Source organism: Triticum urartu, chromosome 6 (assembly GCF_003073215.2).
Source record: "Triticum urartu cultivar G1812 chromosome 6, Tu2.1, whole genome shotgun sequence".
Classification (NCBI taxonomy): domain Eukaryota; kingdom Viridiplantae; phylum Streptophyta; class Magnoliopsida; order Poales; family Poaceae; genus Triticum; species Triticum urartu.
In genome coordinates this window covers 373200396-373226390 of record NC_053027.1, presented here as the reverse complement: position 1 = coordinate 373226390, position 25995 = coordinate 373200396, and the positions used below count along the sequence as shown (strand labels likewise).

Genomic DNA, 25995 nt, shown 5'->3' with positions numbered 1-25995 from the left:
AATAATTAATTAATTAAAGAATTAATTAACTTAATTAATTCCGTTTAATTAGACTAAACAAATAATTAAGCCTAACTAATTAACCTAAACCCTAATTAACCTAAACTGAGAATGACAGGTGGGTCCCATTGGACCCACACGTCAGGTTCACGAGTGAGGGAGTCCTGGATTAGGGGGTGTCCGGATGGCCGGACTATACCTTCAGCCGGACTCCAGGACTATGAAGATACAAGATTGAAGACTTCGTCCCGTGTCCGGAAGGGACTTTCCTTGGCGTGGAAGGCAAGCTTGGCGATACGGATATTCAGATCTCCTACCATTGTAACCGACTCTATGTAACCCTAACCCTATCCGGTGTCTATATAAACCGGAGGGTTTTAGTCCGTAGGACAACATACACATCAACAATCATACCATAGGCTAGCTTCTAGGGTTTAGCCTCTCTGATCTCGTGGTAGATCTACTCTTGTACAACCCTTATCATCAATATTAATCAAGCAGGACGTAGGGTTTTACCTCCATCGAGAGGGCCCGAACCTGGGTAAAACTTCGTGTCCCTTGCCTCCTGTTACCATCCGGCCTAGACGCACAGTTCGGGACCCCCTACCCGAGATCCGCCGGTTTTGACACCGACAACCAGGTTAACGGTCAACGTTGACTGTTGACGTCATGCTGATGTCATGCTGACGTCATGATGATGTCAGCAAACACTATTCTGGATAATGTTGAATTAACTTAACTTAATTAAATAAATTCTAAAATTAATTTAAATCTTTTAAAATTAATATAAAATAAACCACAGCTCGGATGGAAAAACTTTGTACATAAAAGTTGCTCAGGACGACGAGACGAATCCGGATAGGCAGCCCGTTCGTCCGCCACACACCCCTAGCATAGCGAACACACAACATTCCCCCTCCATTTCATCTGTCCGAAAACACAAAACACTGGGGATATTTTCCCGGATGTTTCCCCCCCTTCACCGTTACCACCTCATACCGCGTTAGGGCACCCTAGCACCGATACTTGTCATGTCATGCATCGCTATGCATCTCTTTGCTTAATATTTATTGTTTCTCCCCCCTCTTCTCTCCGGTAGACTACGAGACCGACGCCGCTGCTACCCACTACGACTACGGTGTTGACGACCCCTCTCTCTTGCCAAAGCAACCAGGTAAGCCCCCCCTTGATCACCAGATATCGCCTACTCTTCTCTCTACTGCTTGCATTAGAGTAGTGTAGCATGTTACTGCTTTCCGTTAATCCTATTCTGATGCATAGCCTATCATTGTTGCTACAACTATTGATACCTTACCTGCAATCCTAAATGCTTAGTATATGATGCTAGATTATCATCAGTGGCCCTACATTCTTTTCAGTCTGCCATGCTATACTATCGGGCCGTGATCACGTTGGTTGTTGATCACAGGTATATACTTTACATACATACTATACATGTTGTGACTAAAGATGGGTCGGCTCGTTGAGTACCCGCAAGTGATTCTGATGTTGGGGGCTGAAGGGGCAGGTGGTTCCACCCAGGTAGTGGTGGGCCTTGGTTCCCGACGGCCCCTGACTGTTACTTTGAGGCGGAGCGGCAGGGCAGGCGGAGACCACCTAGGAGAGAGGTGGGCCTGGCCCTGGTCGGCATTCGCAGTTACTTCACAATAACACGCTTAACGAGATCTGGGTATTTGATCTGAGTCTGGCTACTGGCCTATACGCACTAACCAACTACGCGGGAACAGTTATGGGCACTCGATGTCGTGGTATCAGCCGAAGCCTTCGTGACGTCAGCGATTGAGCGGCGCGCGCCGGGTTGGACTGGAATGCCTGCTCTTGTATAAGGGAGGCTAGGTCTGCTCACCGGCCGTGTACTCAACATGCAGGTGTGCAATGGGCGATGGGCCCAGACCCCTGCACCATAGGATTTAGACCGGCGTGCTGACCTCTCTGTTGTGCCTAGGTAGGGCTACGACGTGTTGATCTTCCGAGGCCGGGCATGACCCAGAAAAGTGTGTCCGGACAAAGGGGATCGAGCGTGTTGGGAAATGTGGTGCACCCCTCCAGGGAAGTTAATCTATTCGAATAGCCGTGATCTTCGGTAACAGGACGACTTGGAGTTGTGCCGTGACCTTATGACAACTAGAACCGGATACTTAATAAAACACATCCTTCCAAGTGCCAGATACAACCGGTGATCACTCTCTCATAGGGCGACGAGGGGAGGATCATCGGTTAGGATTATGCTACACGATGCTACTTGGTGAACTTACCTTGTACTCTCTTCTTCTGCTGCAAGATGGAGGTTACCAGAAGCGTAGTCTTCGACAGGACTAGCTATCCCTGATGCGGAGCATCCTACGGACATCACCATGTCAAGAGTCTGTTTGGCAAGTGACACGTGCGACCTCTACTTCACATACACAAAGGTGAATCATATCCTTTACACGTGCTCACTTGACCCCTTCGAGGATGGTATACTACTTGACACTTCTCCCGTGTGCATGCATAGGTATTGTCGGAACGCTGCGGACGACGTGGAGGAGTGCAAGCGCCAAGGAACACCTACACCATCCGCGAGGGAAGCATGGAAACGAAGACGCAAAAAGAAGAGCTGTCGAAGAAGCTCCAGCCACCGGACGACCGCTCGGGTCTGGATGTCCGGCGCCTGAAGATCCACCGGACGACCGGTGTCCCTGCACCCGAGCCAAACGAGCGGACGTCCGATGCCACCGGACGACCGGCGACCGGACGACCGGTCTAGACCGGAAATCCGCTACACCAGCATCCGAGCCAGAACGAGCAGACGACCGGCCCCTACCGGACGTCCGGCCGCCCACGAGCCACCGGACGACCGGTCCCCAGCGGACGTCCGGTACCTGGCTGTGTCCAGTTGCAGGCTGAGGCCCATGTACCCCTTCACTTCACCCCCATTTGCACTAAGACTATAAATAGACCTCTCCCTCCTCCTTTCTAGGGTTAGCGTTGTGATAGCTCATACTTAGAGATAGAGCTACGCTCATCCATATCGGATCTCCTCCTTGCGAGAGACCGCGGCCTCTTCGGAGAAGATCCCTTTGGATTCAAGCCCCCTTTCTAAGGGAAGATCCCCCCGTGGATTCAAGACCTCCTCACGGAGAAGACCGGCTACCTATGTATCGTCCCTAGTTGATTGTGGATCGTGTATCTTCTCTTATGTATTCGAGGATCTAGCGCATGTGTGATCATTTCTTGTTGGTTGAGTGATTATCTCGTGTTTCCCCTCATGATTTCCCTCGTTTTCCCCTCGTGTTCCTCGTGTTCTTCGCGGGATCCGCTCCTTTCGTGAAAGATCGGTCAATTAGGGTTCTACCCTACATCATCTTGGTATCATGAGCCACGTTGATCACGATTTTGGAGCCTCCCCCACCGTTTTCTAGCCTTCTTTTGCTTGATTTCGTCCTAAATTCGGAAATCCCCACCAAAAATAGCCCCAATTTTTTTTGATTTGTTGGTTTAATGATGTTTTGTTGATTTTGATCCATGGATTTGCTTGGTTTCGAGTGGATCTAGCATCTCCCCAAGTTTCACCATCTTTCATCCGCGAAATCTCATCAATTTTGACCCCCAAATCCCCAAATTCCGCCCAAATTCGCGTCCCGAATCTCGGATCTGGAGTTGACCCCGATACACCGGACGACCGTCACCTTACCGGACGTCCGGAGCCGCAGGAACCACCGGACGTCCGACCTTACTGGACGACCGGAACCCCCTAACCCGAGCAGAATCAGCGGATTTCCGACCCGACCGGACGTCCGGCGATCGGACGACTGTTATTTCCGGACGTCCGCTACTTGTAGATATCAACTTCGGCTGATTTTTGTTTCGGCCATAACTAATTCATCCGGAGTCCGATTTTCGCGTTCTTTAGCTCGTTTTGAAGCTCTTGACATCACCCTTCCCACAAAAATACCACCAACATCTTTTGACTCCATAAAAGTTTGTGAAGTTTGGCATCTTTTCCTAGGGCCTCTACCACATCATCCGCTACACCACCACCGACTTCCGCAACCTAACCCATATTGATCCCCAACGCATATGTGGTTGCTTGAGGAGTGATTTGAGTCTCCTAAGGTGTCTAGGCTACTTAGGTATGGTTGCTTCTTCATCAACCACAACCACCACTTCCGCATAGGCTTACCCACCATACACTTCCGCCACCCCAACTTAACCCAATTTTGGTTGTGTTGTGAGTTGTGTCTCCTAAGGCGGCTACTTAGGGACCGTGCTTTCAACTCCGACACCGTGTATAGTCCACCACCATAACCTCCACTTCCGCATTGCCTAGTGCAACACCACCACTTCCCGCTACCACCATTTGACTTTTGTCCTTGAGATTTTGAGTTGTGGTTTTTCCGTTTCCTAAGGTGTTTCGGCTACTTAGGGACGAGTCTCCATCATCTTGGTATCTACATCAAGAACACCGCTACTCATCATCGCCAAGGACGGTAACCTCCATATCATCTTGGTATCGTGGTACCCCTCCACTGTACATTCCCCTTGCAATTGCATTGTTAACCCCTAGCCCATTTTGCATTACTTGCCTATCGAGACTAGCCATTTGAGTATTGCCGGCAACGTTACTTGTGCACATTAGTGATCTACACCATACATTACATTCATACCATATCATATTGGTATCATATCATCTCGTGTGCCTCAAGTTTGTTCCCGCATATACACAATTACTATCTTGGTTTGTGCATTTCACAAAGTGGATATATATATATAAAAGAATAAGCTTTTAAGCAAAAGAGAAAGAGCAAAGAAGCTTGTAAGCAATAGCCATAGCATCCACCACATTGCATAAGATTGTCATATCCGATCATCTTGGATCAAACACCGGGAACCATACATACATAGCATACTTGGGATAGAAGTTGCTACATTTTGCATCTTATAGGTTGTGCACAAGTGTCGTATCTGCCTATTGAGCAATCGTGCTAGCGTCTCTCTTGAGTTGCGCAACACGAGCGTTTTCCGTGGACTCCACATTTTTTGCTCATTCCTTGGTTGCACGACCCCATTTATCTATCCGTGTGTGCGTTTCCGTGTGCCACATATTGCTATTTGACTACTTGTTACACTTGCGAATTTGTGAATCTCTTTCAACATTATTGACTCTTGCTAACATTTTACATCAAATTTTTGTGCCACTATCCTCACCGAGCTCCACCATAAGCCTTATTTGTGTAGGTGTGAGAAACCAACAAGAATTGGTACCAATTGTGCTATTTCCTTGTCCACATTGGAGTGATCATTGATCCACTTTCAACTTCGGTCAAGGTACATTTGGTATTCGTTCTTCTCTTTCTCCACTCATATTGGCTCGAATCTTGTGATGGATAGGCAAGGCATTTCATCTCCAGTCTTCCACAACAACGACAGCGTGTACAACTACATCAACAACAAGCTTTCCGCACAAAAGGAGGAGCAAGATGCAAGGATGGAGGAGATTCGGACCTTGTTGACCAACCATTCTTCCCCTTCATCATCCTCAAGGCGGCGACGTTCAAGTCACAAGTCTTCGGAGTGCAAAAATGATGCAACCGCAAGTCGTCCTCGTCCACATCTCCATGGCGACCACCATCATGTTTGTGATCCACCTCGTCATGAAGGGCAAGTCACCTCCAAGCAACATGTGCACGACGACGACGAACGACATCTACATCGAGATCAAGCACGCCAATGACAACATCATCATGAAGATGCTCGAGATGCGCCTACCTACAAGTCGCAACAAGCCCTACTTCACGCCAAGTCCAAACTTCATGACCACAAGAGAAGACCGCGAGACAAGCACCACCAAGACGGAGCTACGGCTACTCCAACCACTTTGGCATCTTCGCCAAGCGACTTCAAGGCATCTTCGCCTTCGGATATATGGCATCTTCGCCAACAAGCACCTCAAGACTACGCTCAAGAGAAGCTCCCCAAGCTCAAGTCCGCGACTTCCACGAGCTACTACGACCTCGACATCGACCACACGATTCCTTTCTATGGGACTCAAGAACCCGAGGAGTATCTCGAGTGGGAGCGTTTGATGGACGACTACCTCATGCTACATCAAGTCCCTCCCGAAGATCAAGTGAAGTGCGCCACAAGGAACTTCCACGACTACGCGTCCACATGGTGGCTTCACACACCTTCTGAGAGCTACGACATGAGTTGGCCCAAGACGAAGAGAGATTTGCGGCGAGAGTTTGTGCCTCCAACCTACACGGAACAACTTCAACGCCAATTGGAGAACACCATCCAAGGATCCAAGTCCATCGACGAGTACTTCAAGGAGATGAAGATTGCCTTGCGACGAGCCGGCGTGGACGACCCCATTTCGATGAAGTTCCACTTCATGATGGGATTGCACAACGACATCTCCAAGACGATCTTCCTTGAGAACTACAAGTCCCTCGACGACAACTACATTGGTGCTCTCAAGGCAGAACAAGAACTCATGAAGGCCAAGGCTTCTCGACCCCAAGCTCACTTCGCGATGACCAAGCTCCATGAGAACGAGCATGAGGATAGTACCACCAAGATATCCAAGCCCGGCGAGCTCCAAGACGATGCTCCCATGGTCGACTTCACCGACATTCCTCTTTGTGGCATTGATGATGCCGAGTCCTCCATGACTCTTTTTCAAGACGGTGCGGCGACGAGTACGACTACAGAGACGCTCAAGGACCAAGCTTTGGAGGCGAGCGACAAGGTGGCGAGCAAGGATGATGCTTCCATCTTAGGAGGCGAGAGTGATGATGTGCCATCTTCGGCCTTCATACACGGTGACGACAACAGATGGTTGAGCATGGGATTTTCCCTTCGACCACAGTGACGTATGATGACTTGAGTGACTTGTGCCACCATATTGAGAGTGAGAGTGACTTTACCACTAGCCCCATATATGTGTTGCCACAATTCCCATGTGAGGAGAGCCACTACCCCCACCACTTGAGTGAGATGAGTGACTCCACCATATGTGAGTTTGAGTGCACCTATTTGGAGGGAGTGAGTGAACCACCACATAGAGAGAGTGAGATAGTTGATAGGTCATGCGAGGCCACTTTCAACACTAACGACTTGACCTCTACATCTATTGTGTCTTCTCATTTGGTTCTAGGTCCCTTATATGATGACGCGCCGATTCTTGACGACTTCGTCCTACCTTTGGACAAGACGATGGCCATGGTGGAATATGATGCACCCCCCACATGGTTCCATCAAGATGAAGATGACCACCATTCGGTCTTTCCCACCTCACCTACGCCACATGAGTGGAATGACAAAGGTAACATAGGTGACGGTGATGCTCTAGTCCCACTAGTGGACATTCTTGACATTGATTGCTTGCATGATGTTGATCCTCCTATTGACATGCTTCATGCTAGTATGACTTCCCCATGCGTTGATTTACCCATTTATGATGAGTATGATGATTGCCATGTGGAGTATCTTAGTTGTGATGCCATGTTACATAGGATTTCTTGTGCTAATTCTCTCGGTCACATCATGTTTGCCAATCCGCTTGACTTGTCATATGCTATGCATGAGATCAATCATATGTCATATTTGCAATCTCTTCATAGTGACTATGCATATGCTATAAAAATGAACCCAATTTGCACATATGGCATAGATGACAAGCCCATGGTTATCGACATTTGTTTTTCTTGTGATGATATTGATATGCTTCCTTTTCATCATTTATCTCATATGCCATGCCATGACCACCTAGCTTCAGATATGCATTGTTTTGGGTGTTGCCCATTTTCTCCATATGATGTTTCCAATATTGCACATGAGGAGACCCCCATAGTTTCCTCATACATTTTAAGAGATTTTGATCACTCCCATCCATTGCATGATCGTCATACTTATGTGCACAATATGCTCCCCATGACTAAACATGATATTGACGTGCCATATATTTGTATGCTCAATTTGCGTCCCCATTGTGTTATACACAATAACTATTATTTCATGATGGATGACATGTTCTTATACCATGCATCAAATTTCTTTGAGCAAAGCTTATCTTGTGCTAACTTTCACGTGCACATACACATCATGATGGATGATGTGTACATTTACCACACACACAATTTCTTTCATTTGTGTTTCTTTTGTGTAGGTACCCATGAATACTTGTCAACCTCGCAATACCACGAGTTGACAAAACAAGCTCTAGAGAGCAACGATGACTTGGGATCCCATGGATTGTCTTTCCCACCGCTCTCTTCGCGTAAAGACTTCACGCAATTCTTCTACATGACCCTCACTCGGCTATGGGTTATTGTGCACTACATATTCTATGCCCATCTTGCCATGTTCACTTTGCATGATATGCTCATTACTATGCTTTTGCCATGCATTCGTGACCCATGTTTGCATTACACATGATGATTGATTCTCATACTTGTATGTGTATTTGCAAGCTTGGTGGAGACATTGCTTGTTATTGCCATGTTTGCTTTGTGCCCCATGCCCATGATTATACTATGATCTTGCTTTGTGTTCGTGCTTGAGATATGTCATGTACATTGCCTATGACTATTATTTGCTCACATGACATGATTGCCATGCTTTCTTCTAGTATGTTGCATCTTTGCACTACTAGCTTGAACGACTTGATTCCTATGATTGCTTGCCTTGTTGCATCACCAATGATTCATACTTTCTCACTTAATGCGGTTGATGACAACCATTTACATGCTTTTCCCCATGATATCTTTGCTTGTGCTCAATTTATGCGCTTATATGCCATGTCACAATCCTTTGTCACACCATATGCTTTGCATGATGACGACACTTGTTTGGTGAATCGCCTCTTGAATGCTTGGTTTTGCACTAACGCTAACCAAATTCATTTTTCCAAGTGTTTGTTGTCCTTGCTCATTTTGAAGGAACCCCAAGATGGTGTGACATTGGAGAGTGCCCACTTCAAGCTTGAAAATGACGACTACTTGGTGAACGTCCACTCCTACACGGCGAAGCCATCTCTTTCCCATGGTGATTTGGTTTTCAATCCGGGGTCAGATCTTTCCCAAGGGAGGGGAGATGATGCGGAGCATCCTATGGACATCACCATGTCAAGAGTCCGTTTGGCAAGTGACACGTGCGACCTCTACTTCACATACACAAAGGTGAATCATATCCTTTACACGTGCTCACTTGACCCCTTCGAGGATGGTATACTACTTGACACTTCTCCCGTGTGCATGCATAGGTATTGTCGGAACGCCGCGGACGACGTGGAGGAGTGTAAGCGCCAAGGAACACCTACACCATCCGCGAGGGAAGCGTGGAAACGAAGACGCAAAAAGAAGAGCTATCGAAGAAGCTCCAGCCACCGGACGACCGGTCGGGTCCGAACGTCCGGCGCCTGAAGATCCACCGAACGACCGGTCCAGACCGGACGACCGATGACCCTGCACCCGAGCCAAACGAGTGGACGTCCGACGCCACCGGACGACCGGCGACCGGACGACCGGTCCAGACCGGAAATCCGCTACACCAGCATCCGAGCCAGAACGAGCGGACGACCGGCCCCTACCGGACGTCAGGCCGCCCACGAGCCACCGGACGACCGGTCCCCAGCAGACGTTCGGTACCTGGCTGTGTCCAGTTGCGGGCTGAGGCCCATGTACCCCTTCACTTCACCCCCATTTGCACTAAGACTATAAATAGACCTCTCCCTCCTCCTTTCCAGGGTTAGCTTTGTGATAGCTCATACTTAGAGATAGAGCTACGCTCATCCATATCGGATCTCCTCCTTGCGAGAGACTGCGGCCTCTTCGGAGAAGATCCCTTTGGATTCAAGCCCCCTTTCTAAGGGAAGATCCTCCCGTGGATTCAAGACCTCCTCACAGAGAAGACCGGCTACCTATGTATCGTCCCTAGTTGATTGTGGATCGTGTATTTTCTCTTATGTATTCGAGGATCTAGCACATGTGTGATCATTTCTTGTTGGTTGAGTGATTCTCTCGTGTTTCCCCTCGTGATTTCCCTCGTTTTCCCCTCATGTTCCTCGTGTTATTCATGGGATCCGCTCCTTTCGTGAAAGATCGGGCGATTAGGGTTCTACCCTACATCAATCCCCCTCTTATTCTGGCATTCTGCAGTTCAGTCCACATATGTTACCCCTTTTCCATTTGATACCAATGCATACATATGTAGTGTAGTTCCTTGGTTGCGAGTACTTTGGATGAGTACTCACAGTTGCTTTGCTCCCCCTTTTCCCCCTTTCCTATACCCGATTGCTGCGACCAGACGTTGGAGTCCAGTAGCCAGACGCCACTGTCAATGACGACTACTACTACTCAGGAGGTGCCTACTACTACGTGCAGGCCGCTGACGACGACCAGGAGTAATTTAGGAGGATCCCAGGCAGGAGGCCTGCGTCTCTTTCGATCTGTATCTCAGTTTGTGCTAGCCTTCTTAAGGCAAACTTGTTTAACTTATGTCTGTACTCAGATATTGTTGCTTCCGCTGACTCGTCTATGATCGAGCTCTTGTATTCGAGCCCTCGAGGCCCCTGGCTTGTAATATGATGTTTGTATGACTTATTTTATTTGTAGAGTTGTGTTGTGATATCTTCCCGTGAGTCCCTGATCTTGATCGTACACGTTTGCGTGCATGATTAGTGTACGGTCAAATCGGGGGCGCACAAGTTGGTATCAGAGCCGACTGCCTGTAGGAATACCCCTTCCAACTCCTTGGCCGAAGTTGATTCTAGTCATTACAAAACTTTTACTAACATGGTTGTGTGGCTTACGGGCCCACGTCGCCATTTGGGTGGTATTAGGATCCTTCACTCCTCGATCTATACTCTGGGACTCTAATCTCTCTTCTATTCGGGTTAAATGATATTACTAAATCTGACTCTAGGTTCTCGTAACTACTTCTCCCAGAGAGCTATAAGTGCATCTAGTGCCACCCCTAGTTGGTTTTGGAGTATTGACGACAAACCTGGTTGAGGGACTAATGTGTTTGTGAGAATTGCAGGATAACACAGGTAGAAGTCCCTCATTGATTCGGTTTTCCTACCAGAGATGACCCCTAAAAATGTATGAAGATAATGAAGTCAAAGGTGGTATGTGAAGACATTCACATTGAAGACTATGACAAGAGAAGACATCGCGTGAAGACTATGGAGCGCGAAGACTCAGTTGTTTCGTCGTTCTTTTTCTTCTTTGTTGAGTCATAGGAACCACCGCACTGTTAAGTGGGGTCCAAGTAAACCAGTCAGAATGACTGAAGTGATGCTTAACCAAAATCCTATGTCTTCGAGCGAGACAATGAGAGAAAATCTTATCCAGAGCTGGATAAGTCAGCTTTGCTTGTAGCTCAAGTAAAGTTGCCGTGTGTGTTTGAAATCTGACCGTTGGAACACGTGTCAGTTCCTTAGTGACCCAGGGTCATTTCGGACAAATCAGGTCGGGTTGCCTAGTGGCTATAAATAGCCCACCCCTACACCATAAATTGGTTGGCTGCTCAGAGTTAGTGCACGACTTTTGTCGTTTGAGAGCAACCCACCTCGAAGCCTTTGAGAGAGAAATCCTTGCGAGGACAAAGCGCTAAACACCCAGAGCCAAAGAGTGTTAGGCATCACTTAAGTCTTCTTGTCTGTGTGATCTGAAGACTTATTACACTTGAGGATTGTGAATCCTCCAGCTGGTTAGACGTCGCGTTCTGAGCATCCAAGAGTCATTGTGGATCGTCGGTGAACGAAGTCTGTGAAGGTTTGGAAGTCTACACTACTAGGGAAAACCCTATACACAGAATCTTAGCAGCAGCGCGGCTCAAAAAGGAGCGCTGCTGCTAATTAGCAGTAGCACGGGTGTGGAAAACCCACTACTGACAAGTGCTTAGCAGTAGCGCGCTCGGCGTAACCCGCGCTGCTACAAATATCGACCGACAGTGCCCACCCAACTCCATTTAGCAGCAGCGCAGTGCCATGAGCCGCGCTACTGCTATAGCTGTAGCAGTAGCGTGGTTTTTCTGAGGTCGCTGCTGCTAATTTTCAAATTGGGCACACTTTTGGTCCCGGTTAGTAGTAGAGCTTGTACCGAAAGCGCGCTGCTGCTACTTTCTTAGCAGCAGCGCGTTTTACGTCCCGCGCTACTACTAATCCGCACCCACCACCTTTTCCCCCCCCCTCCTCCCCCCCCCCCCCCCCCTTTCCCCTACCTCTCCCACTCTCACTCTTCTTCTTCCTCAATACTACATTACCTACCATGACTAAGAATGTCGAAAGTGAAAACCGGATTTTCACTACCATGACTATACCCGACGCCAAGAGCGCTACCGTGAACGCTATCGCCAAAAACAAGCCATGGGTACATGCTAAGCACGTGACACAATGCTTCTTCATAACTGACCCATGCTATCCCAGTTGTGTTGTCGTGAGGAGAGGCAAAAGGAACATCATTGGAATGGATGGAGTCACCAACGAGGAAGACTATGATCAGTACGACAACCAATGAGGGAAGATGACGATGATGATGAAGTATACGTCAAAGGAAGAATCAATACTACATTACCAAAGAAAAATCGTACTCCATGGAAAAGGCAAAGTCACAATGAGGGGCTCAATTATTCTTCGACGAACAAGAAGGGAAAGAAGCTGACTCAAAAATGAAAACGTCAGCGCTGAGGAACCGTATGTTATCGGTCAAATGATGTAATATATATATATATATGTTCCTGTTTTGTATACACACTTAGCCATTATTATGCATGGGTCCAATGATGTAATATATATGTTCCTATTTTGTATACATATTTAACCGTCAAATGATGCAATATATATCGCCTTCCCTTCGTTCACTGCTCTCGGGAAATAAAAGTGGGAGAAAATAAAGGAAAAGAAAAAGGAAAACTGGCAGTAGTGATTTCCTTATAAAACAGCTACAGTCAAGCTAGCAGTAGCGATTTCCTTATAAAACCGCTACTGCTAGTGAAGGTACTAGCAGCGCGTTTTATCTAAACCGCTACAGCTAGTGAAGGTAGTAGCAGCGCGTTTTATCTAAACCGCTATAGCTAGTGAAGGTAGTAGCAACGCGTTTTGTCTAAACATGCTACTGCTACGTCCACTTAACCCAAAATTCTCACTCTCCCTGCTTCATCCCGCCTCTCCCCCCCCCCCAAATCCCCACTCTCTCTTCCCCCGTCGCACCGCCGCACCCCGACGCTCGCTCCCGACCCCGGTCGGCGCTCGCCCCTGACCCGACCCTCGCCCCCGACCCGGCGCTCGCCCCCGACCCCGGCGCTCGCCCCCGACCCGTCGGCCCTTGCCTCCCTCCTCTGCTTCCTCCCCTCCGAACCTCGGCCGTCGTCGGGCCTGCCTCCTCGCCCCTGCACCCTTTGTAAACCCCCCCTCTCTCTGCTAGCTAGGGTTCTTCGGTTAATTTACGTAGGTTTTAGTTAGGGAAGTAGGTTAATTAGGTTATCTATTTAGTTATGAATTTAGCTAGGTTTTAAAATAGGACAAAAATTTACGGTTAAGCAATTGTAGTTAAAAGAAAAGGCAGCATTTAAGCAATTGTCCAAATCAACATCCCTTGTTAAAGCAAATTTAGGTAGGCTAAATTTATATGCAAATTTGAACTGGACATGTGATATGTGGATATGTCATGTTTTGGACATGTCATGTTTGGAATTTGAACATGTCATTTGGACATGTGATGTTTTGGTTCAATTTTGGTAAATGATCCGAGTGGCCTATGTTACGCCGGAATGTTGATTCATTTCCGTTCCGGTGAATTTCAGGCGCTCGATATGTCCATTTTTTAGCAAAGGTCATGCCGAAATTTGCCGTGAATAAAGGCATGATTTGTGCTACATAGTTGGCATATCGAGTGCTGGCACATAGATTTCTTTTTTATGTCATTTCTCATTTATTCATACTTTTAGAAATAAATGAGGACACTTAATCATAGGAAACATGTCGAACAACGAAGAAACTGGGCCTTCTGACCAAGATGCAGACGAGATGGATTATGAGGGTGAACAAGAGTACCTCAACTATTTGACTGCTAAGCAAGGTTTGCAGGTCGGCCTCGATGATGGTACTGACGACGACATCGACACTGACGGCGCTGGCACCGATGGCGGCGCCGAGACCGGCGGGGAAGGTACCGGCGCCGATGCCGCTACCGAAAAGAGGAAGCATAAGAAGCAGAGGATACGAAAACCTAACAAACAAGATGCATATCAGGAAACAAAGGAACAAGAAGATGGGTTTCACGCATAAAACTAACTTCTCCTGCATCCATGTCCCAAAACCAAGCAAGAAGGATGGATTCTACATCGTCCATCTCATGATTCAGTTCAACACGGATCACCAAAAGCTTCGCATGAGAAGAAGAAATGATGATCATATCCACAAGTGGCTAGAATCTCATGGGGAAGCGGATTATAAACTTAGAGATGACTTCTTTCGCATCCAAAGCGACATTACGACGATCATCATGAAAGAAGTCGTCGATGAGAAGGGGATGTTCCACCACGGCCCTATATCATGAGCTGACATCCGAACTCGCATAGGCATGCAATGTCTAGACCTCACGTTGTTCAAGAAGCTAGGGTCCATCCTCGATGATATGGAAGGATGGAACTTCTAGTGATTTATGATGCCGATGATGATGATATGTGTCGGTTGAACTTGTATACTTTTTGTAGCGATGGAACTTTGTGATGTCCATGGTCCCTGCCGAACTTGCGTAACGCTACTTTGTTAGTTTGCGTATGATGACCTGTGTGCCTCTAGTTAATTAATTTGCGTACTATATGTTGCATCTAGTTGCTAACCCTTTCTTTTTTGGTGTTGCTCTAGTATATTTTGTTTCATATATATGATTGTACATCCTCTTCATGAACATGCATCTCTAACAGGTACCTAGTTTCTTGATGGCGAGATGGAAGTGCTATGTCGTGTACAAAGGGAAGGTTCCGGGGGTGTACAACGAGTGGCATGAGTGTCAGGCGCAAGTGAATGGGTTCTCGGGCGCCAGCCATAAAGGCTTCAAAAGCAGACAAGAAGGAGAAGCTAGTCACTTGAGGTTCACGCTAGCGCGAGAGAGGACTCGTAACCGCCACCTCATGTACTGCATAGTTCCGCTCTCACTCATAGTGATAGCTCTTCTCGCGTATGCCTTTGTTTAGATGGATGACGTTGTAGTTGCAAGTATTCGAGACTTGCATGTATCGCTATTTTCGAGATGATGACAAGATACCACTTTGTGTTGGATGATGATTATGATGAGACTATTTGTATGTACATGCTATGATTACATTTGTGGTCTCGCAGGCATTTGTATGTGTATCATGATGACATTTGTATGTTCTAAAGATTCTTCTAGAAAGCCTGTTCAAATACAAAACAAATATGCTGAAAAAACAAAAAAAAATACTAAAATTAGCAGTAGCGAGTGGAGAAAAGTTAGCAGCAATGCGGTAGTAGCAGTAGCGTGCATAGGAGAAGCATGCTATAGCTATTAGCAGTAGCGAGCTTCCATTAAGCGCGCTGCTGCTACACTTGTGTAGCAGTAGCGCTGGTGAGCACGCGCTGCTTCTACGTGTTAGCTGTAGCGCCTTATTAGTAGCGCCGGTCCCCGCGCTACTGATATACCTAAAACCCGCGCTGTTGCTAGCCTTTTCCCTAGTAGTGCTACCTTGAAGACTTACCAGAGTAATTGGGCGAGGACTGGGTGTCCTTAGCTCAAGGGGAATAAGGGGAAGACGCGGTCTTCTGAGTTGAATCTCAGCCTCCCTAACCAGACGTACAGTTGTCACAGGAACTGGAACTGGTCCAACAAATCATTATCTTCAATGAGCCACTGGTTCTATCCTTCGCATCTCTTTATTTGCATATTGGTCCTTGTGAAGTCATTGCCTGTTTGCATTATCTATTTGTCTTCACTATGTGACTGCTTGTTCTGATTGGCTTCATACTACCTTCCATCCTGATCTATACTGCCTAGTTGCTATTAGTCTTTGTGCTTTCATTTCATTGAATACTTGACTATGGCATGCTTAGTGTAGTCTACCTTCCGCTGCATGGTAATAGGTTTATTTCTATCGTTTGTCTTCGAAACTTCCATGTTTTGAAGACTTCCATAAAAATCGCCTATTCACCCCCCTCTAGTCAATCACTAGCACTTTCAATTGGTATCAGAGCATGGTACTCCCTTGTTCTGTGTGATTCGGTTTAACCACCTGGAGTTTTAGCTATGTCGACTGCAGGGATAATCAAAGTCTCTGTTGCGTGCCCAGTCTTCGATGGAACTGAATATCCCTACTGGAAGAATAAGATGCACATGCATCTAGAAGCCATTGATGTCGACCTCTCGTATGTCGTCAAGAATGGCGTCCCCAAGTCTGGTGAAGGTGTCACCACTGCTGATGTCAAGAAGTTCGTTCAACTGGATTCCACTGCCAAGAACATCATCTGTGGTCATCTGACCAAAGGATAATATGGCCGTGTGAGTGCTCTAGAAACATCCAAGCTAGTCTGGGACCGGCTCTCCAAGGTCAACGAAGGCGTCTCAACCCAGAGAGATCAAAGAATCAGTGTCCTTCGCAACCTCTTCAACCGCTTCAAGAGAAACGACAATGAGAATGTTCAGCTCACGTTTGATCGACTCACTGACATCACATATGAGCTTCAAGCCCTCGGCGCTACTGAGATCACCAAGCATAAAGTCGTCAAGACACTCCTGAGATCACTTGACAGCTCGTTTGACACCCTAGCCCTGATGATTCAAGAACGCCCTAACTTCAAGACACTCGATCCGTCTGACATACTTGAAAGGCTCAACACACATGAGTTTCAGCTTTCTGAGAAAAGAGACATCTACGGTCCCAACTATGGGCGAACTCGTGCTTTGAAGGCAAAAACTGTTTCCTCATCTGAAGAAGAATCTGATTGCAGTTCTGATGATCCTGAAGACATTGGAAAGGAGCTTGCTATGCTTGTGAAGAAGTTCCAGAAATTCACCAAGAAGAAAGGCTTCAGAAAGTCCTCATGATCCAGCTCAAGGAATGATGAAGCTTCTGCTCATGACTACAAGAAGAGAACATGCCACAAGTGCAAGAAAGCTGGTCACTACATCTCTGAGTGTCCGTAGTGGGACAATGAGAACAACAACAAGAAGAAGAGCAAGGAATATGATTCTGATGACAAGAAGAAGAAGAAATACTCAAAGTCTTCTTCCAAGTCTTCATCAAAGTCTTCATCACACAAGAAGAGCTCATCTGGCAAGGCTCGTGCATTTGTTGGCAAGGAAATGGATTCAGAGGAGGAGTCTGCTTCTGAGGAGGTGGAGGTGGAGTCTGAGGAGGAGTCCGATTCTGGCGTTGCAAGTCTGGCTACAGCCTACGTTGCCAAGTCCATCTTCAACATTGAAGACAATGACTTCATCACCGACGCCGATGCTAATGACAAGGACAACTCCGCTCCCACCTACTACTTCATGGCACGCGGTGCCAAGGTAAACTCGCACACTACTCACTATCAAACATCCAGTGAAGATGACTCTGATTGTGGTTCCAAACCCAGCTACAAAACACTTGCTAAAATTGCAACTGAACAACAGAAAGCTATGGAACATATTCAAAAACTGTTAGACAAAAGCGATGACCTGTTAGACGCTGAAATGACTCGATCTCAGTCCTTAATTGAAGACATAAAAAATCTTCATGTTAAGTATGAGGAACTTGAAAGTCGTCACGAAATGCTCTCAACAACTCATGAAAAGCTGTCCTATGATTATCTTAAAAGGAAGCAAGATCTTGAGAAATTGAGAGCGGCTGATGAAGATCTTCAAAAGGAAAACGAGTCACTTCGCGCCAAACAGATCAGTTCCGCTTAGGAAGGATTTGAACCACCATGTCTTAAATCCATTGAGCGTGACAGCGCTACTTCTATTGCTGGATGTTCTACTGCTGCTACTGTTGCAATATCTTCAATTGTTGATGTGGTTACTAACCCCTCTGCTGAGGATGCCACCACTATTGCTGATGAAAATGCTAGGTTGAAGACATTGCTTGAAACAGGGATGTACAAAAGTCTCAAAGGGCATCAGACACTATGTGATGTCCTCAAAAGGCAGATCCTTAACCGAAACCCTAGGAAAGAGGGTGTTGGGTTCGAAAGGAAAATGAATGCTGATGGCTCATACTAGAAACCTGAGCAGTACCCCAAAACCACATGGGTGGCTGCAAAGGAACCTTCAGTGGATCCATCCACCCTATCTAGCTTCACTTGTGCTAATCCCATTGTTATTGATGAATCCTTTGATGCAAACTATAAACTGTTTAAGAATCAGAATGGTGAAGTGTTTGCCAAGTATATTGGTACTAACTGCAGGAATGGGCCACCTATGAAGAAAGTCTGGGTGCCGAAAAAGTGTCTGGAAAATCTTCCTGTGTATGTCGTCATGACACCACAAGTGAAGAAGACAAACCCCAGACCACGGGCTTCATATGGTCCAAAGGCTTCATACAGACAGAGGACTCACCTGAGTCGCACTAACGCAAATGTTTTGCAGGGAAACCATACTCAGGCCTATGAATATGAGCGCATTTCATCAAACCGCCATGTTCATAAGACCAAGAACTACTCTGCTTATTCTTATGAGTACTATTGTCCACCTACAAGACTATTTGCTAGGGCTCCAAAGCCAAAGTTCTCAGATGCTGCACTTAGACTCATTGCTTCGAAGCCACCCTTGAAGATGTGGGTGGCTAAGAAAGCTTAACTTTTTTGCAGGGAAGGGTCTCCAGCCGAAAATCAAATGCGTCTGAAGCTATTGCTGGGGACCCTAAACATCTTGTAGGGCGCAAGATCAAATGCCCAAATGGTCTAATTATGTATTTTGTTCCTGAGTCGCTTGCTACTTGCCCTATCAGTCCTAACCTCGATCTAAGCTTTCATAATCCACTTGCTCGTCAAATGTTTATGCTTCACAATTCTCTTTGTGAAGCCTATCCCCCTAACTACATTGTAGGGTATGACACCAGCTGCTTCAGAATGGATTATTGATAGTGGATGTACTAATCACATGACTGGCAAGCGAAGTCTTCTCATGGACTCAACCTTACGTCCATCTGACAAGAGCCACATCACATTTGATGATACTGGTAAAAGAAAGGTATTGGGTCTAGGTAGAGTTGCAATCTCAAGGGATCAGCACATGGATAAAGTGATGCTTGTTGAATCCCTTGGTTTCAACTTAATGTCTGTCTCAATGCTTTGTGATTTAAACATGATTGTGATGTTTGGAAAATATCGTTGCCTTGTTCTAATGGAATCTGACAAGTCTCTAGTCTTTGAAGGGTATCAGAAAGATGATTTGTACATGGTAGATTTCTCAGCAGGACCACAACTTGCCGTATGTCTTCTGGCAAAAGCTTCAGAATGCTGGCTCTGGCATCAGAGGCTAGGGCATGCTGGCATGAGGAATTTGCACACACTTGCAAAGAAGAAACATATCATAGGCATCGAGGGCGTCAAGTTCAAGAAGGATCACTTATGCGGTGCCTGCGAAGCTGGAAAGATGACGAGGGCCAATCATCCCTCGAAGACAATCATGACAACAACTCAACCCTTCGAACTGCTACACATGGACCTCTTCGGTCCCACTCACTACTCAACTCTTACTTCTACTGCTTGTCTCTATGGCTTCGTCATTGTTGATGACTATTCAAGATATACATGGGTGCATATAATCCTCTACAAGACTGAAGTGCAGGATGTCTTCAGACGCTTCGCCAATCGAGCCATGAACAACTATGTCGTCAAGATCAAGCACATCAGAAGTGACAATGGCACTGAATTCAAGAACACCGACCTCGACACTTATCTTGATACTTTGGGCATCACTCATGATTTCTCAGCTCCGTACACGCCGCAGCACAATGGCATCATGGAACGCAAGAACGGAACACTCATTGAGATGGCCCGGACGATGCTCGATGAATATAAGACTCCAAGAAAGTTCTGGCCTGAAGCCATTGATACTGCATGGCATATCATCAACCGTGTTTATCTTCACAAGCTTCTGAACAAAACATCCTATGAGCTCCTCACTGGTAAGAAGCCAAATGTCAGTTACTTCAGAGTAATTGGTGCCAGGTGCTGGATCAAGGATCCACATCACACTTTAAAATTTGCACCGAAAGCACATGAAGGTTTTATGCTTGGATACGGAAAGGATTCCCACTCCTACCGAGTCTTCAACCTCTTTCACTATAAAGTGGTCGAAACTGTGGATGTGTGGTTCGATGAGACTAACGGCTCACAAAGAGAGCACCTGCCAAATGTGCTAGATGAAGTTCCATACAGTGAATCCATCAAGCTTATGGGAACTAGAGAAATCATACCGTCTGAAGCACAGCCCGAAGAGGAACTTATCATTTTTGCACCTAATCAACCTGAAGATAATGCTCAGCCTGAAGACAATCCTTCCAATGATGACAATGATCAGCAAGTGCAAAATCTTCGTCCAGTTCATCCTCATGTCGCAAACGAAATACAGATTGAGAAGATAATTGACAGCATAAATGCGCCTGGTCCACTCACTCGTTCAAGGGCAACACAACTAGCAAATTTCTGTGGGCACTTTGCTTTTGTCTCAATATCTGAACCCAAGAAAGTTGCTGAAGCCTTCAAGGAACCTGAATGGATTCAAGCTATGCAAGAAGAGCTTAAACAATTTGAGTTGAATAATGTATGGGAACTGGTCAAGCGTCCTGATCCTCGTAAGCACAATATCATAGGCACTAAATGGATATATCGCAACAAGCAAGATGAGCATGGTCAAGTTGTCAGAAACAAGGCTCGTCTCTGAAAGTGCGTTATATCGACTAGAGGGCGGGTGAATAGGCAATTTTTATGAAAGTCTTCAAAACGTGGAAGTTATGAAGAAAAACAGTAGAGATATGCCTATCACTATGCAGCGGAAGTTAGATTACACTAGGCAAGCCATGGTCAAGTATTGAATAGAGTGAAAGCACAATGACAAGTAGTTGCAGTGTAATAAGGATCAGGTAGGAAGAAGTTATGAAGCTAAACAAATCATACAGTTACGTTGTGAAGACAAAAGATATAGCAAGCATGCAATGGCTTCACAATGAGTAATAGTAAGTAAAAGGAAGTGAAGATGAAACCAGTGACTCGTTGAAGACAATGATGTGTTGGACCAGTTCCAGTTGCTGTGACAACTGTACGTCTGGTTGGAGCGGCTAGGTATTTAAACCTTAGGACACACAGTCCCGGACACCCAGTCCTGAACACGCAGCTCAAGACACCAAGTCCTCACCGTATTCTCCTTGAGATAAGGTCACATAGTCCTCGCCCAATCACTCTGGTAAGTCTTCAAGGTAGACTCCCAAACCTTCACAAACTTCGTTCACTGGCAATCCACAATGTCTCTTGGATGCTCAGAACGCGACGCCTAACCGTCTGGAGGATGCACAGTCCTCAAGTGTAATAAGTCTTTAGATCACTCAGACAAGAAGACTTAAGTGATGCCCAATTTACTCTAGCTCTGGGTGGTTAGGGCTTTCTCCTCGCTAGGAATTTTCTCTCAAAGGCTTCGAGGTTGGTTGCTCTCAAACGACAAAAGCCGTGCACTGAAATCTGAGCAGCCAACTATTTATGGTTGTAGGGGGTGGGCTATTTATAGCCACTTGGCAACCCAACCTGATTTGTCCGAAATGACCCTGGGTCACTAAGGAACTGACACGTGTCCCAACGGTCAGATTTCAAACACACATGGCAACTTTACTTGGGCTACAAGCAAAGCTGACTTGTCCGGCTCTGGACAAGATTCGCTCTCATTGTCTTCACTCGAAGATATAGGTTTTTGGTTTAGGCATCACTTCAGTCATTCTGACTGGTTCTCCTGGACTCCACTTAACAGTACGGTGGTTCCTATGACTCAACACAAAAGAAAAAGAACTATGAAAGATCTAAGTCTTCGAGCTCCATAGGCTTCATAACATGTCTTCTTTTGTCATAGTCTTCAATGTGAATATCTTCATATACCACCTTTGACTTCAGTGTCTTCATACATTTTTAGGGGTCATCTCTGGTAGTAAAACCAAATCAATGAGGGACTTCTACCTGTGTTATCCTGCAATTCTCACAAACACATTAGTCCCTCAACTAGGTTTGTCGTCAATACTCCAAAACCAACTAGGGGTGGCACTAGATGCACTTACAATCTCCCCCTTTTTGGTGATTGATGACAAACTAGTTGAAGTTTTCAATGGGGAATATAGTCTGTGAAATTGTAAAGGATTAAGGAATTGTCTTCATAAGTTGCAAGGGCTCCCCCTGAAGATGTGCATATAAGTTAATTTGCTTTTGGAATGCAAATGCACATGGCAGGTTGTACTTGTGGAGATCCACTTCAGCTTATGATGACAATCCACTATGCATGTGAAAGTATATGAAGATAATGACATGCATAATGGAAAATTGACGTCTGCAGTATGAGATAAGTGCGGAATTTATCGTCGCACATGCGGAATTTATCTTCGCAAAACAGGATGGCAAACAAGTAGCAGACGACCATCTGGTTTAAGTGTTACAACTCATAAGAACGAAATGTAGCAAAAACAAGAGTTGTAAGCACGAAGCAAAATATAAGGCACCCGCCCATATGAACCCGCTGAACACTATCAATCTCATATGCTTCTCCCCCTTTTGTCAGTAATGACCAAAAAGGTTTGAAGACATAGAGTCTCTACTCGTTCCTTTGAGGAGTAGGTGAAGCAGCAGGGTTGTTGATGTTGTTTGGCGGTGCAGAAGAGCTTGGAGGTGCTGAAGCATATGGCGGTGAAGTAGCATCGTCTTCTTCCTCAATGATTCTGGCAGTGACTGTGGCAGCAGAGGAAGAGAACTCAGAATCTTCAAGAGATGGAGTCCCCAGCAGCACAGCTCTTCGAGGAGGTGTGGAGTCAAAATTGAATCTCTTAGTGAAGCCATCCTCTTGAAGATCAGCTTCAGAAAGCATCATCGTTAGCCCTTTCCATGTGCGGCGACAGGTTTAATGGGCAACGAAAGCGTTCTTGGTGGCAAGATTTCGGATGCGATTTACATCCACCAAGAGGCTTTTCATCTGTCTCTTCAACCAGTCATGATGCCTATCCTGCTTTTGATGAAGGGCCACAATAAGCTCTCGGTCGTTGAGAACACGAGTGCGCTTCTTGGGTCTTGAAGCAGTGGCACTGTCAGTGGCTTCAGTTGACGCAGGGTGTGGTGCACGTGTAGTGCCAGCCAATGGATACACCCTGGAGATGGCTTCAACACCTTCAACGTTTTGAGTGAAGCTCTGGTGTTCTGCATTCTGAAGACTCAGAGGTTGCTTGGCAGGTTCAGGATAGATGGCTTCAGCAGAGGTATCCACATCAGGCAAGAAGATCCGATGGTTGCGGGCTGAGGGCTGATACGAGATGGCAGAGTGAAATTTGATCAGCCTCATTACCCAAGGAGCATAGAACTTTAAACCAAACAGATCTGAGCCAGATGCAGCTAGTTGGCGTATGAAGAAATCCTGTGCGTTGAAGCATTTTCCATGAAGGGTACAGAATATCAGAGTCTTCATTGCACCCTCGATCTTGGCATTTGGAGAGTGTCCTTTAATGGGCCAGAGAGTCCGCCGGATGATGTGATAGATGGTCCTGGCCTGGTACTCAAGGTCTTCAACGAAGAACTCTGTAGGATAAGGAGCATCGTGGGGCAATGGCTTCATCATGGAGAGCATCTGACTCATATTCGGTTCAGGCCTCTGAAATATGCTCTCAATAGCTTCAGTGTGTAGCCGACAGCCTTGCTCGAAGAATTCGCCTGGAGTGGGCAGGCCAGTGAGCTCAATGATATCAAATGCATTGGCTTCGTGATGAACGTTGCCGGTCATCCACTCTAGGACCCAAGTCTTCGGATCTCTGTTGTATCCTTTGATGTGCAGTGTGGCATAGAATTGTAGCAGGAGCTCTTCGTTCCAATGCTCTTCATCAGTGACAAACTGGAGCAGACCCACTTGTTTGAAGCAATCCAACACTTCCTCTAGACAGGGCAGACCAGCAATAGCTTCAACATCAAGGCGCTTGTGAGGGAAAATGCGACCTTGGTTGTACAGTATGCAAGAGTAGTAGCTGCGCTGAGGATAGCTCCAGAACCTATCTGATGAAATCCTTTCCCTTGAATAGGGGTTCTTGGAGCTATTGAAGAAAGTATTATCTGCCCTGAAGCCATTGATGTTGAAGGAGCCAGGTGCTGATGCAGGACCTGGAAACCTTGGCAGTCTTGGGATTGGCTTCTAGACCTGAGGCCTGTGCTCAACATGATAGTTGAATTGGGGACCGGCAGCAGACTCAGGAACAGAAGTGGTGGGTTCAGTGGCTTCGCCGTCTTCAGAAGCTTTTGCTGGAGAGGGCTCCACATTAGCTTCGTTGTTGGTTGTGGCAGCCTCAAGATTTTCATCCTCCGCTTGACTAGCAGGAGGGTCTGTCACAAGCACGTTCTCCTGGAGAACTGCTTCTTGGTGGAGCAGAGGAGTGGGCTCGTGTGATACTTCTTCTGCGGCTGATGCAGCCAGAATGTCTTCAGCATAGACTTGAGGCCTTGGACCTTTGCGAAGCCTGCGGAACACAGACGACGCCTGTGGGGTTGGAGTGGGCTGGGCCTCATAGTCTTCTTCCTCTTGAGGGCGATCCGCCCATGAAGCATCTTGTGCAATTGGCGTCAGTGGACGACCAACTCTGATGAGTTCGTTGTGTTCTAACTGAGGAAGGGCTGCATCATCTGCTACATTGTCACGATGACCAATGTCTTCAGCAGCGATGGGATCAGCTGCTGGAATATCTTCAGCGTCAGGAGCCTCTGTGGAAGCAGGCTCAAGAACCGTCAGTTGACATTCTGCGTCAGGGTGAACCATAGAGATGGGTTCAACTATCAAGGGCTCTGTGGGAGCAGCCCGAGCTTTCTTGGTCTTTCTCTTTTTCTTGTTGGGGGCAGTAGGAGAGGCTTCTGAGCTTTTCCTCTTCCTGGCTTCGGCCTCAGCAGTTCTTGTCTTCTTGAGCTCTGAAGCTGTTGACCGGCTCTTTGGCTTCGAGCCAGTCGTTGCAGTTGGGAAGACAAGCGGAACTGCTTCCTGCCTTGGTGCCTCTGGTTCAGCTGGAACAGTCTTCTTTTTCTTTGTGGCCATCTTGGGGTCGATGCCAGGACGCCCAAGTGCCTTGCGCTTCTCAGCCTCATTGTAGGCTTGCACACATCTGTCAGCCAGAGTCTTCATCCGCTCACGTGAACCCTGAGCTTCTGCACGCTTCTTTAGAAAGTTTTCCTTTAGCTCATGCAACATGATCTTGAAGCTCTTCACTTCTTGCACGCTGATCTTGGCCATATGCTTCTTGAACTGAGCCTTTTCATGATCAATTTTCTGCTTCAGTTCAACTATGCGCTGGGCAATAGCAAGTTCTGAAGCAATAGCGCCTTGGAAGGCGACACTGAGGCCAACGGGCAGCTGTAGATCTTCAAAGCTGATGTTTGGTGTGGCAAACCACTCGTCAATGAAGTTGTGGATGATGGCGACATCAAAGAGAGGCAGATTGTTGAAGATTTCTGCTTCTTCTTTGCTCTTGATGAGTTTCTCAAGAGCGTCATCTCCAAGATCTTCATCACTTGACAGATCAATGGCTTCACTGCGCAGGATGGCAGTAGCTGTGAGCTCTTTGTTAGTGTGAGACAGAGGCATCTTGGCCTTCTGGTGCCTTGAGACGCGTGATAAGTCTTCAGACTGCACACTGTCTTCAGGAGGTGCATTCGCCAATGGCTTCGCCTTTGATATTTTTGGTGAAGGGGCCGACTTTGAAGCTTTTGGCTTCTTCAACTGCCTTGGCTTCGGCACTGCAGGCACTGTAGGCGCTTCATCAGACTCAGTATCAGTT

The 25995-nt window shown here is 46.7% G+C and overlaps 1 pseudogene; it reads left to right on the top strand.

Moving 5' to 3' along the window:
* LOC125516791 overlaps positions 1–25995 on the top strand; it is a 108741-nt pseudogene that overhangs the window by 18192 nt on the left and 64554 nt on the right.